This window comes from Oncorhynchus gorbuscha, linkage group LG07 (genome assembly GCF_021184085.1).
Source record: "Oncorhynchus gorbuscha isolate QuinsamMale2020 ecotype Even-year linkage group LG07, OgorEven_v1.0, whole genome shotgun sequence".
NCBI lineage: Eukaryota > Metazoa > Chordata > Actinopteri > Salmoniformes > Salmonidae > Oncorhynchus > Oncorhynchus gorbuscha.
In genome coordinates, this window is record NC_060179.1 from 25893476 (window position 1) to 25907934 (window position 14459).

The following is a 14459-nucleotide window of genomic DNA, read 5'->3' on the forward strand; positions in this document are numbered from 1 at the left end:
GTTCCCATGACTGCATCCCAAATAGCACCCTATTCCCTTTATAGTGCACTACTTTTGACCAGGGCCCATAGGGCATCATACTGTATATAAGGAATATAATACCATTTCACATTGTATGTGAAAGATAAAAATGATTCCCCTCAAATACAATGTTATTGAGTATCAGTGGGGATTCTCTTTCATATCCTTATTATTATCCCCCGAGAGTTCAGAGAGCCTCCCAATACCCAAGAATCTGTTTACCATTCTGCCTTTAATAAACCAGGCCTAGTTGAAGCAACTGAGGCAGTCCAGGCCACCCAGGAGATCCAAGCGGGGGCCATTTTGGAACCAGACCACCCCGTCTGCGTCTCAAATGGCACCCTACTACCTATATACTGTCCACTATATAGGGAGTAGGGTGCTATTTGGGATGCAGACCAATCTGTGGTCAGCTATCGAACTGTCCTGCCTCATTATTTACAGCCTTACGGAGGCAGATTGATGCTGATTCACAGCATTAGTACATCTATAGAGGTCGACAAGTATGCTTTGAAGGAGTATACAGTGGAGTCTAGAATTCAGGCTACGAGACCCGCCCTGTAACTTTCCCATAGGCCAGGGTGTGTGTTTGTGTGTGTGTGTCCGTTCGGTGTGTTGTGTGTGTCTCCAGCATTTTTCCTATGCATTTGCGTGTGTGAATCCACAGAGCTAATTGGTAACGGATAGCCCTTTGGAACTCCTATCTCTCCTCATCATTCTAGAGGAAATGTTCCATCACTCCAAGAGACGCTGTGGGAGGAAGAGATGACCCTATGTAGCGATTTAGGAGGAACGGCCGATCCGAAGAGGATTTGAACCAGCAACTTGGAGGGCAAGTGCATTACCTATGTCTCATATAGTACTCTAATTCCCTATGTATGTAGTACACTACTTTTGAAAAGGGCTCTGGTCAAAATCAGTGCACTATATAGGGGATAGGGTGCCATTTGGGACGTAGTCCAAGCGCCTCATACCCCTACAGACTTCTGAGAGGTCGTTTTCACATGAACAAAACAAACGTGAAGAAATTAACACTGAGTAAAAACACACTGGGGGAGTGTTTAATTAGGACAAAGAAGGGAGGAAAAAAAGAGATCAGAGAAAAAAGTGGGAGAGAAAGCATTGCTTTATCTTGTTTTTATTAAAAGCAGCAGTAAAGGCAACCATGCAAACATCCTCTTGATTGGGCGGGTGGGGGAAGTCGTGGTAATGAATTGGATATGCAGTGCGTGTGTTTGAGTGCACTTATCCAGTATTCAAAGCTGATCAGAAAGCTTTGACTGAGTGGGCTAGAACTGTATAGGCTCTCCGCAATGTGCTATGGCCACTGTCAGGATACGCATCCCAAATGGCGCCCTATTCCCTAAATAGGGCACTACTTTTGACCAAAACCTTATGGGCACTACTTTTGAGTAGGGAATAGGGTGCCATTTTGGATGCAGATCTTTCTCTTTCCTCTCACACCAAACTAGGCTAATAATGAAAGCAGTTGGGTGTGAAGTGTTTTGTAGTTTAGAAGAAGAAAGGGGTTATTCGCGTTATTGGCACATTATGTGGCAGTCAGCAACCTCTCTAATGAGGTAGTCAAAGAACTTGAAAAATGACAGATACATTGTGTAAAGGCCTACACATGTTGTCAATCTATTTCACACGTTTCCCAATGCAGCAAAGTTATGGTGGAGATGCTGCTTTTTGTCTGGGGTATAAATGACACCAGCTATTTGTTTCGTATCTACATTATTCAATGTCATTACTGAAAGAATACGCGTTTTTAAATCAGTTTGTGTGTGTTGCATTGGTTGAATGGCTCAGCGGCAAAAACAAAATGACCCACTTTTCACATCTGTGAGAGTGTGGACTTTGTCCAAGGTTTGTTAAAGGGGCAATCTGGGATTCAAATAACAACAAAGTGGGAACTCACACTTTTTTGGTAACCAGCTGAGGAATTGGCTATGAGAAATGGGTGACCACTTTGTTTGTATCCCAGATTGCCTTTTAATTAACCAATCAAGACAGGTGAGTGCATAAGCTCAGTAACATTGACCAAGTAGCACTCTTCTACAATGGATGGTGTAGTCTACACAAAACATAGGATAAAACAACGCATTCACTCAGGCTACAACAACAACATTGGTAGTCGATAGTCCAAAAGAAAAGAAGATTCAAGTTTAAGTCACGTCGAGGAGAGCATGTGTAGTTCCTGCTAAAGGTTTTGGTCACACCTTGCAGCCTCCTGCCTTGTATTGTTCCATCCAATATCAGAAATACAGGTTTTCACCTCCTTTTCTGGCATGAACAAGTAGAATACAGTGCGCAAGAAGATCTACTCATCGGTAAGTGCTCACTGTTCTGGGAACTCATTTGACTGTTATAAAAGTAATATTGTTGAACGAAATCGCTATTTTATAGTTCTTCAAAGTAAATCAGGCATACCTTTATGACTGCTGAGTACCAACTATCAATCACTTAGATCATGTGTTTTTCAGGTAGAGATACCTCACCAAGCGACAGCTGATTTCCATATCCTCTCACGATCACACATTCTTCTGTCTCTTCCGTAGTAGTCTTAAAAGAAACACAGACTGGACCAGTAGATGCACAATGGATTGTGGTCATTGTAGTTAATTACCACTTTTTTGTGTGCTAAACTACTATATCGCACAGTTCAGGCTTGATCTGATTTATCTCTAGAGGAACTGTGTAATATGTGCATTGAGCTCATAGACAAAAAATGAATGAAATGGAATTAAAATAATTGAACCGAGTTGATCAATTAGTTGTTTAAAAACGAAGAATAACAGAGTTTTCGGTTAACCGCTCAGCACTATGCATTTTGCATGATAAAATACAAAATGCATCATACTGGCTGTATTTTGAAAGTTGAAAACTTGATTGCTGACATGCAAACATTTAGGGACTATATCAACAATGGACTAATAAAACAAATGCCAAAAGAGTTACTGCCCCCTTTGGAGGAAGTGCGTGCCCATAGTAAACTGAAAATATTTTTTCCCAAAATTGCTAATATATGCATATAATAATAATTATTGAATAGGAAACACTCTAAAGTTTCTAAAACCGTTTAAATTATGTCTGTATGTAAAGCAAAACTCTCAGGGCAGTCATTCTCCCAAACTCTCTCTTGGCAACAGAAAAGTTGGGACAAATTTGACGTCATCGCCCCCACCCTTCCCAAGCAGCTAGCGATCTGCGAACAGTTTGTATGTGTTCAGCGCGATGTCTGCTTTCAAATGGCGTGTTCATAGTGAGAATCTCGCGTGCCCTCGTCCTTTGCCGGGCAAAAATGTTTGGGTCACTCAAAAATACATGCACTCTATTGCGCGTGGCCGATTTGGGGCGCTTTCTTTTACAAGAAACACCAATTGATGTTGGTTTGTTTGTTCGCGCTGATCATTGTTTTACACGTTAAAAACATCATAAAGCTCGATTCTGCACTTATTTTGACCAGTTTAGTCGACATATAATATGTAATTTTGAAGTTTTGATGCGCAAGAGTGCGGGACCAGAAGTCATTTTGGGTGCATTTCAGCTGAAGCTGTTAGCATATGCTAATACAGAGACACACAACTTGAAACCAAACGATGTATTGGGTAAGTAGGACTCCTTCTACGTCTTCTGATCGAAGAACATCAAAGGTAAGGGAATATTTATGTGGTTATTTTGGGTTTCTGAGGACTCCAAACGTAGAGGAGACATACTGCTAATATCTGAGCGCCGTCTCAGTATAGCCTAGTGAACGAATTCTGTAACGTTAATAATAAATGTAACACAGCGGTTGCATTAAGAAGTTTATATTTTCTGGGACAAAATGGCTGCCTCTTGTCTTTTGTTTCGGTGGTGACCTAATATAAATATGTGCTATGTTTTCGCCGTAAAACATTTTAGAAATCTGACTTGCTGGGTAGATGAACAAGGTGTATATCTTTCATTTGAGCTATTGGACTTGTTACTGTGTGGAGGTTAAACATTTCTACGAATATTTTTTTGCATTTTGCGTTATGGTAATGAGCTTGAGCCGTAGTCACGATCCCGGATCCGGGATGGGTCGCCGCAAGAAGTTTTAAGGAGAAAAACGAAAGCAAGTAGGGTGGTTGGGTGAATGCAGGATGCGAACGTCTAGCAACCCAAAGGTTGCGTGTCTCTTCACGGACAACCATTAGCATTTTAGCTAATTAGCAACTACTTAGCCTGCTACTTTCCAACTACTCAGTATGTTAGATAACCCGTCCCATAACCCTACCCTTAAACATTTAACCAAACTCCTAACCCTAACCCAGCTAACGTTAGCCACCTAGCTAGTGTTAGCCACCTAGCTAACTGAGCTACAACAAATTGGAATTCGTAACATATCATATGACTTGTAATTCCTAACAATTTATATGAAATGAATGATAGACATCCACAAATGAATACATACCAAACGTTATATGTCATACTAATGAGTGTCCCGGATTTACATTTACTATGTTACCCCTATGTCTACCCCTGAGTCCAAGTTGTTTTTAGCATTGCTGAAACCAGAAGTTATTATACACTGTCGTTTGGTAATGGCTGCTGGTTGGAGTGTGTGTGTGTGTGTGTGTGTGTGTGTGTGTGTGTGTGTGTGTGTGTGTGTGTGTGTGTGTGTGTGTGTGTGTGTGTGTGTGTATTGGCTTGGCTTGGCTTGTACTGTGTTGAAGGACAGATTGCCAGTATGAAACAAGTGTATTATGGCTGAGACATTTACAACATGTCTACTGAACCAGGGTAGTGCCCCAAATGGCACCCTATTCACTATTTAGTGCACTAGGTCTTTTCACTATAAGGGAAAATGGTGCCATTTGGGACACAAACCATGTTGTTTACTTACCCTTGAACCTCACTAGATGTCAGCTGACATCTCCTACAATATTAAAAAACATGTTTTTGTTATGTCCCAAATGGCACCTTATGCCCTATATTCTGCACTACGTTTGACCAAGCCCCATTTAGAGAATAGGGTTCTGGTATAAAATGGTGCACTACAAAGGGAACCGGGCACCATTTAAGAGGCAGACTTTATATTTGATGTACTTCTTGGAAGATGACAGTGTAATGGTTAGATCCTGTGTTTCTGTCTCGTCTGCGTGCACAGACATCCACACCCAGATAAATATTGGGCCTCGCCGAGACTTTGTGATTTTTTTTTCTCTGGAACATGATCCTTGTGTGTCTCGTCTTCTCTGCCATCCGTTCCAAAAAGCCGTTCTCCAAATTTTCCCGAGAAATACAGTATCAATGAATACGTTGAAATAATATGGAGATTTCTGTCTAATTGAAGAGCTTTTGAGTCAGCTGTGTTTAAGGTTGACAGGAAGGTCAGATTAATGAAATGTAGTACAGCCGTGTGTATGTGTGTGTGCGCAGTACGCTGGCAGGTGGTGCGGTGGGTGAGGCTCAGACCTCGGTCAAATGAGTCGCACAAACTTGGCGAGAGTCTCGCTCTCTCAAGTCAATAAATGTTTTCTTGGCATGAATGGGTGGTTGCCACTGTTGCCAAAGCATGACAGACCAGGACGGTATCTGCAGCAAGATCTACTCTCTTGTTTTCTCATAACAAAATGCAGATTTTCTCAACAAGCAGTTCAAGTCTCTCTCTGTCTTTCTGTCTGTGTGTTTGTCTCTGTTTATGTCATAGAATCATCAGCCCCGTATAACTGGTGTTATTCCTTAAAATGAAAAGGTCTGAGCTGAATCCTGTGGCGAACCGTGTTCTGTATATGTTTTGATATGCGTTTATGTTTTATCCCATTCTGGAGAGGATTGAAACAGTATCTGATGGCAGAGAGACAAAGTACTGGTTAATGTGATATTTATACCTATTGTAAAAAAAAGGTGTGTGCCAATGATGGATCGTATTCGCTCTCTCCCACACTAGCTGTTAAACTCCCCTCAGGCTAGTGTCTGTGTCAAATCAAATCTGATTTGTCACATGCTTCAGACACAACAGGTGTAGACTAACAGTGAAATGCTTACTTGGGGGTCTATTTCCAACAGTGCAGATTTAAAGATATAAATGAAAAACTATGAATAGTGACATGAAAAATAAATACACAATGAATAAAAAATAAAAATGAAGAGTAAAAATAACATGGTTATATACAGGGAGTACCAGTATGGAGTCGATGTGCAGGGGTACGAGGTAATTGAGGTAGCTAATGTACATATATATATATATATATATAGATGTAAAGTGACTAGGCAACAGGATAGATAATAGACAGTAGCAGCAGTGCGTGTGGTGAGTGTGAAAGTGTGTGGTGTCAGTTTGTATGTGTGCGTGTGGCGTCAGTATTCATGTGTGTGCATGTTATATGTGTTGGGGGGGTGTGTGTGTAGAGTCAACGCAAGAGAGCAAAAAAGGGTCATTGCAGGTAGCTGTTTTAGCAGTCTTGTTTAGAAGTGTTGTGGCTTGAGGGTAGAAGCTGTGCAGGGTCATGTTGGTTCCAGACTTGTTGCATTGGTACTGCTTGCTGTGCAATAGCAGAGAGAACAGTCTGTGGTTTGGGCCTTCCTCTGACACTGCCTGGTATAGAAGTCCTGGAAGGCAGGCAGCTTGGCCCCAGTGATGCACTGGGCCATACGCACTCTCCCCGTAGCACCTTGCGGTCGGATGCCAAGCAGTTGCCAAGTGGTGATGTAGCCAGACAAGATGCTTTCTGGTGCAGCTGTAGAACTCTTTGAGGATCTGAGGGACCATGCCAAATGTGTGTGTGTGTTTTCCCTGTCCCGTTCTGCTCCCGAGTACTAAACCCTGGGTTGGGCTACTCATGATCCGGTCAGATCTCGTCTCTCTTATGTTAATTTACATATAAAGTTGCAGTGAATTTGATGTTCCTGCATATGGCTTTTGATTTAAGCCCTTATTTATTAGGTATGTTCATACTGTTTCATTTTCTGCCAGCTTCAGCTCTTATTCGTGCCTTTCCACATTTTTCAAAGAATTGGGCAAATGCTGCTGGATGACAGGGGAAGGAGTGAAGGACTTTAGTGTGAGGCCAGAACCTTGTCCATGGCTTCACCTCTTTTTATTGGAGAGTATTTGTTTGTCTGTTGAGTCTCCCGTAATAATTTTCCTGTCCAAGTTTTGTCGCTGCGTGAGTGAGTCGAGTGCATGCTAGTGTGTCATCAAATGCATGGCTCCCTCTCTTTTCTACATTCTTAAATCAATGCCTCTGCGTTCCAAATTCCCTATATAGTGCACCACCCTACGGGCCCTGGTCAAAAGTAGTGCACTAAATAGGGGGCAGGGTGCCATTTGTGACACAGGCCCAGAAGTTGAGTAACAAGGGCTTTGGGTCTTAGAGGAGGCATCTAATCTGAAGGTAGCAGCACATTTGTGTTTCATGGCTCTCTTTATGATTCCAATCTCCAGATGTTATTGAGTGTGTACCAAAAGGCATCCCATAGGCCCTGGTCAAAAGTAGTACGCTATAAAGGAAATGCCATTTGGGATGTATCGAAAGACAGCCAATCCAATGTGTTGTTTACTCCCCCTTTCGCTCGCTGATGTAGCATTGCTAAGCAAATAGGACCAAGGAGCCATGATAATACAGCCCTGACAGACACTAAGTGGAATCACGCCTCAGTAAATGCACTGTCATCGACATGAATGTTGTCTACCAGTCAGAGATATGGCCATTAATCTCATCTCCCAGTCAGATATAGGGCTAGCTAGCTGTCTGGGAGAGACCAACGCACATTCATGTGTATGGGGGGATGTGATGTTAGATGGGTAACTGATGGGTATTGATAGCCTTACTCCTCAGTTTGAATTGTCTCTACCCGCACCATCGAATTGATAGCTTTTGGTGGCACAACTGGCTACAATCTTTTAGGAGGGCCGTCACGTGTGTTTGCGAGACAAACATCCCGAGATCCAGTCTGGGTGTGAGCTGGTGAAGGTAGAAGAGGTACTTTTAAGCACCTGTTACAGTGGTTCAGTTAGAAAGGGCTGTTGAAAGGGCCTCCCGGGTGGCGCAGTGGTCTAGGGCACTGCATCGCAGTGCTAGCTGTGCCACCAGAGACTCTGGGTTTGAGCCCAGGCTCTGTCTCAGCCGGCTGTGACTGGGAGATCCATGGGGCGACGCACAATTGGCCTAGCATCGTCCGGGTTAGGGAGGGTTTGGCCGGTAGGGATATCCTTGTCTCATCGCGCACTAGCGACTCCTGTGGCGGGCCGGGCGCAGTGCACGCTAACCAGGTCGCCAGGTGCACGGTGTTTCCTCCGACACATTGGTGTGGCTGGCTTCCAGGTTGGATGCGCGCTGCGTTAAGAAGCAGTGCGGCTTGGTTGGGTTGTGTATCGGAGGACGCATGGCTTTCAACATTCGTCTCTCCCGAGCCCATATGGGAGTTGTAGCGATGTGACAAGATAGTAACTACTAACAATTGGACACCACGAAATTGAGGAGAAAAAGGTATAAAAAAGAAAAAAAAGAAAGATTGTTGAACTTGTTGAACTTCTTACTGGCAGTTAGACAAATAGTCTTTCAATTTGTGTGAGGAAAATATATATAATTCTCTCTTTGGGAGGGTGGTACATACCTTCTCTTGCTATAGGCTAGTCATTCATAAAAGATGGCTTTTTATAGCAGGAAACGTGTTACTGGAATGTTAAATACAATCAGTCCAACACGTTGTTTGCCGAGTTCAGACCATCACTCTAAGATCCAAACTGTGTCGGTTCCAGTAAGTGACACCATGGATGGGTCGGCCATGGAGAGGAAGGGTGTGGTGGGAGAGACATGGGGTTGTAGGCCCACAGGGAGAGGAGGGAACGAGGGAAGGCGATCCCTCCCTCAACACCCCTGTTTACTAGCCCAGGACTCCTCTGATCACAGTAACCATTAACACAAGAAAGGTGTAGCCACCATCCGCCTCCCTCCCTGCCACAGACCCAGCTGCTGCACGCTCACACACCCATACACCCGTGCTGCCAAAAGTCTGATGTCAATTTCCCCAGCAAAGGGAAAGGAAGGGAGAATTATCCAGCCCTCAAAATGCATCAGCGTCAGCTACGATCTGGGATTGTGAGATGTGATGGGTGGACCAAGAAATGAAGAAGTTGTAGACGTTTGTTGTCGTGAAGTACTGTCATGTTTCGCTAGCAAAAGATGGTAAGAACATCAACGCTGTGGGACGTGATTCAGTGACTTTCTTTCTCAGCCCTGGCATCGCGTAACTTTTATTTCACAGTGCTTTTTAGCTCTAGAACACATTTATGAAAAAAAAATGTTTTTCTTTGGCTGTAAAAACGCTTTCCGGTTTTCTGGGCTCCAGTTATTATTTCCTTGAAGCAAGGAAGGAGTGAGAGAGAGTGAGAGAATGTTTAAAACAGCTGTCCTAACCCACTAACTCTCTTTCCTTACCCCAACGTGTGTGCTCGCACACACAGCCATCCCGAGGACAGTTTAAACCTCCCCCCGTGATTTACTTCCATGTACAACCGGCTGTAAACATAATATTTATTCACAGATTGACTTCCTCCGACCCGTCAGCAGGTCGTTGGAGACACGAGTTGCAGGTTGTACGTACCAGAATAAAAAGCAGGGGTCAGAAGGTTACGTAGTAGATAGAATATAACTATACTACCGTAATGTATGGGCCTACCTTAGGAAAGGCCCAAGAGGTGCACAAGGTGTTTGGTTGCATTTCAAATGGCAGCCAATTCCTATATAGTACAGTCTTTGACTGATACTCTACTGTTTTAGGGGTTAACAACATGACCAAACTATCTGAATGTATGGTACCAATAGCGCAATACCACAATGATCAATTTTCCATATCAAAAAAAGAAAACACGAAGTAGCCTAAAGTCTATGGTCCATTTTAAAAACCCTGCTGTATGTAAATAACTGTGTTCTATAGCTTGGAAAATAAACACGTGATTCAAACTGTAACAACAAGAGGCTGTGAGTTTACAAGATTAGAACTGTTTTCTGAGTATGGTAATACTGGTATCCACCGAAATTGTTGAAACCCTTGTTACTAGCCTATTCAACCTCTCTTTCTGAGATCCCTAAAGATTGGAAAGCTGCCTCGGTCATCCCCCTCTTCAAAGGGGGAGACACTCTAGACCCAAACTGTTATATACCTACAGTTGAAGTCGGAAGTTTACATACACTTAGGTTGGAGTCTTTAAAACTCGTTTTTTAACCACTCCACAAATCTTGTTAACAAACTATAGTTTTTTTGCAAGTCGGTTAGGGCATCTAATTTGTGCATGACACAAGTAATTTTTCCAACAATTGTTTACAGATAGATTATTTCACTTATAATTCACTGTATCACAATTCTAGTGGGTCAGAAGTTCACATACACTAAGTTGACTGTGCCTTTAAACAGTTTGGAAAACTCCAGAATAGGATGTCATGGATTTAGAAGCTTCTGCTAGGTTAATTGACGTCAATTGGATGTGTACCTGTGGATGTATTTCAAGGCCTACCTTCAAACTTAGTGCCTCTTTGCTTGACATCATGGGAAAATCTAAAGAAATCAGCCAAGACATCAGACAAGAAATTGCAGACCTCCACAATTCTGGTTCATCCTTGAGAGCAATTTCAAGGTACCACGTTCATCTGTACAAACAATAGTATGTAAGTATAAACACCATGGGACCACAGAGCCATCATACCGCTCAGGAAGGAGACATGTTCTGTCTCCTAGAGATGAACGTACTTTGGTGGGAAAAGTGCAAATCAATCCCAGAACAACAGCAAACGACCTTGTGAAGAAGCAGGAGGAAACGGGTACAAAACTATCTATATCCACAGCAAAACAAGTCCTATATCGACATAACCTGAGAGGCCGCTCAGCAAGGAAGAAGCCACTGCTCAAAACCGCCATTAAAAAAGCCAGACTACGGTTTGCAACTGCACATGGGGACAAAGATTGTACTTTTTGGAGAAATGTACTCTGGTCTGACGAAACAAAAACAGAACTGTTTGGCTATAATGACCATCGTTATGTTTGTAGGAGAAAAGGGGAGGCTTGCAAGCCAAAGAACACCATCCCAACAGTGAAGCACGGGGGTAGCAGCATCATGTTGTGGGGGTGCTTTGCTGCAGGAGGGACTGGTGCATTTTACAAAATAGATGGCTTCATGAGGCAGGAAAATGATGTGGAAATATTGAAGCAACATCTCAAGACATAAGTCAGTAAGTTAAAGCTTGGTCACAAATGGACAATGACCTCAAGGATACTTCCAAAGTTGTGGCTAAATGGCTTAAGGACAACAAGGTCAAGGTATTGGAGTGGCCATCACAAAGCCCTGACCTCAATCCCATAGAACATTGTGGGCAGAACTAAAATAAGCGTGTGCAAGCAAGGAGACCTACAAAGCTGACTCAGATAGACGAGCTCTGTCAGGAGGAATGGGCCAAAATTCATCCAACTTATTGTGGGAAGCTTGTGGAAGGCTACCCGAAACATTTGACCCAAGTTAAACAATATAAAGGCAATGCTACCAAATACTAATTGAGTGTATGTAAACTTCTGACCCACTGGGTATGTGATGAAAGAAATAAAAGCTGGAGTAAATAATTCTCTCTATTATTCTGACATTTCACATTCTTAAATAAAGTGGTGATCCTAAGACAGGGAATTTTTACTAGGATTAAATGTCAGGAATTGTGAAAAACTGAGTTTAAATGTATTTGGCTAAGGTGTATGTAAACTTCCGACTTCAATTGTATATCCATCCATCCCCTGCCTTTCTAAAATCTTCGAAAGGCAAGTTAACAAATAGATCACCGACCAATTTGAATCCCACCGTACCTTCTCCACTATGCAATCTGGTTTCAGAGCTGGTCATGCGTGCACCTCAGCCATGCTCAAGGTCCTAAACGATATCATAACTGCCATCGATAAAAGACAGTACTGTGCAGCCGTCTTCATCGACCTGATCAAGGCTTTCGACTCTGTCAATCACTGCATTCTTATCGGCTCAATAGCTTTGGCTTCTCAAGTGACTGCCTCGCCTGGTTTACCAACTACTTCTCTGATAGAGTTCAGTGTGTCAAGTTCAGCCTGTTGTCCGGACCTCTGGCAGTCTTTCTGGGGGTGCCACAGGGTTCAATCTCAGGCCAACTATTTTCTCTGTATATATCAATGATGTTGCTCTTGCTGCTGGTGATTCTCTAATTCATCTCTATGCAGACAACACCATTCTGTGTACAGTTGAAGTCGGAAGTTTACATGATGCTGTCAGCCCCATGCTTCACTGTTGGGATGGTGTTTTTCACTTTCTCCTCCAAACATAACGATGGTCATTATGGCCAACCAGTTCTATTTTTGTTTCAGCAGACCAGAGGACATTTCTCCAAAAAGCACGATCTTTGTAACCATGTGTAGTTGCAAACCGCAGTCTGGCTTTCTTTATGGTGGTTTTGTCGATATAGGGCTCGTTTTACTGTGGATATAGATACTTTTGTACCTGTTTCCTCCAGCATCTTCACAAAGTCCTCTGCTGTTGTTCTGGGATTGATTTGCACTTTCCCACCAAAATACGTTAATCTCTAGGAGACAGAACGTGTCTCCTTCCTGTGCGATATGATGGCTGCGTGGTTCCATGGCGTTTATATTTGCGTACTTATGTTTGTACAGATGAGTGGTACCTTCAGGTGTTTGGAAATTACTCCCAAGGATGAACCAGACTTGTGGAGGTCTATGATTGTTTTTCAGAGGTCTTGGCTGATTTCTTTTGATTTTCCCATGTCAAGCAAAGAAGCACTGAGTTTGAAGTTAGTTATTGAAATACATCCACAGGTACACCTCCAATTGACTCAAATTATGTCAATTAGCCTATCAGACGCTTCTAAAGCCATGGCATCATTTTCTGGAACGTTCCAAGCAGTTTAAAGGCACAGTCAATTTAGTGTATGTAAACTTCTGACCCACTGGAATTGTGAAAGTGAATTATAAGTGAAATAATCTGTCTGTAAACAATTGTTGGAGAAATTACTTGTGTCATGCACAAAGTAGATGTCCTAACCGACTTGCCAAAACAATAGTTTGCTTACAATACATTTCTGGAGTGATTGAAAAACACATTTTAATGACTCCAACCTAAGTGTATGTAAACTTCCGACTTCAACTGTACATCTGGCCCTTCTTTGGACACTGTGCTAACAAACCTCCAAACGAGCTTCAATGCCATACAGCTTTCCTTCCGTGGCTTTTAAATGCTAGTTAAACTAAGTGCATGCTCCTCAACCGATTGATACCCTTACCATTCCGACTGACTAGCATCACTACTCTGGACGGTTCTGACTTAGAATATGTGGACAACTACAAATACCTAGGTGTCTGGCTAGACTGTAAACTGTCCTTCCAGACTCCTATTAAGCATCTCCAATCCAAAATTACATCTAGAATCGGCTTCTTATTTCGCAAAACAAAGCATCCTTCACTCATGCTGCCAAACATACCCTCGTAAAACTGACTATCCTACCGATCCTTGACTTTGGTGATGTCATTTACAAAATAGCCTCCAACACTCTACTCAGACTACATCCAATTTGCTATCACAGTGCCATCAGTTTTGTCACCAAAGTCCCATATACTACCCATCACTGCGACCTGTATGCTCTCGTTGGCTGGCCCTCACTACATATTCGTGGCCAGACCCACTGGCTCCAGGTAATTTATAAGTCTTTGCTAGGTAAAGCCCCACCTAATCTCAGCTCACCATTGCAACAACCACCAGTAGCACGTGCTCCAGCAGGCATATTTCACTGGTCATCTCCAAAGCCAACACTTCCTTTGGCCGCCTTTCCTTCCAGTTCTCTGCTGCAAATGACTGGAACGAATTGCAAAAATCACTGAAGCTGGAGTCTTATATCTCCCTCTCTAACTTTAAGCATCAGAGTAGCTCACTGAGCACTGTACCTGTACACAGCCAATCTTTAAATAGCACACCCAACTACCTCATCCCCATATTATTGTTATTTATCTTCTTGCTCTTTTGCACCCTAGTATCTCTAATTGCACATCATCATCTGCACATCTATCACTCCAGTGTTAATGTTAAATTGTAATTATTTCACTTCTATGGCCCATTTATTCTATGGCCTTTACCTCCCTACCTCCCTACTCTTGTATATTTGGACACACTGTTCATAGATATTTATGTTGTGATATTGACAGTACGATTGTTTATGTGCACCTCTGTGTTGTTTTTTGTCGCACTGCTTTGCTTTATCTTGGCCAGGTCGCAGTTGTAAATGAGAAGTTGTTCTCAACTGGCCTACCTGGTTAAATTAAGGGGAAATCAAAAATAAAGAAATAAAATTGTGACAACCCTATCTGAAAGGAAGCCAGACTGTAACCATGTTGTTGTTTGTTTGGAAAAAGCACCGCTTGCACAAATGCTGGTAAGGAGAGAGCAACTTACACCG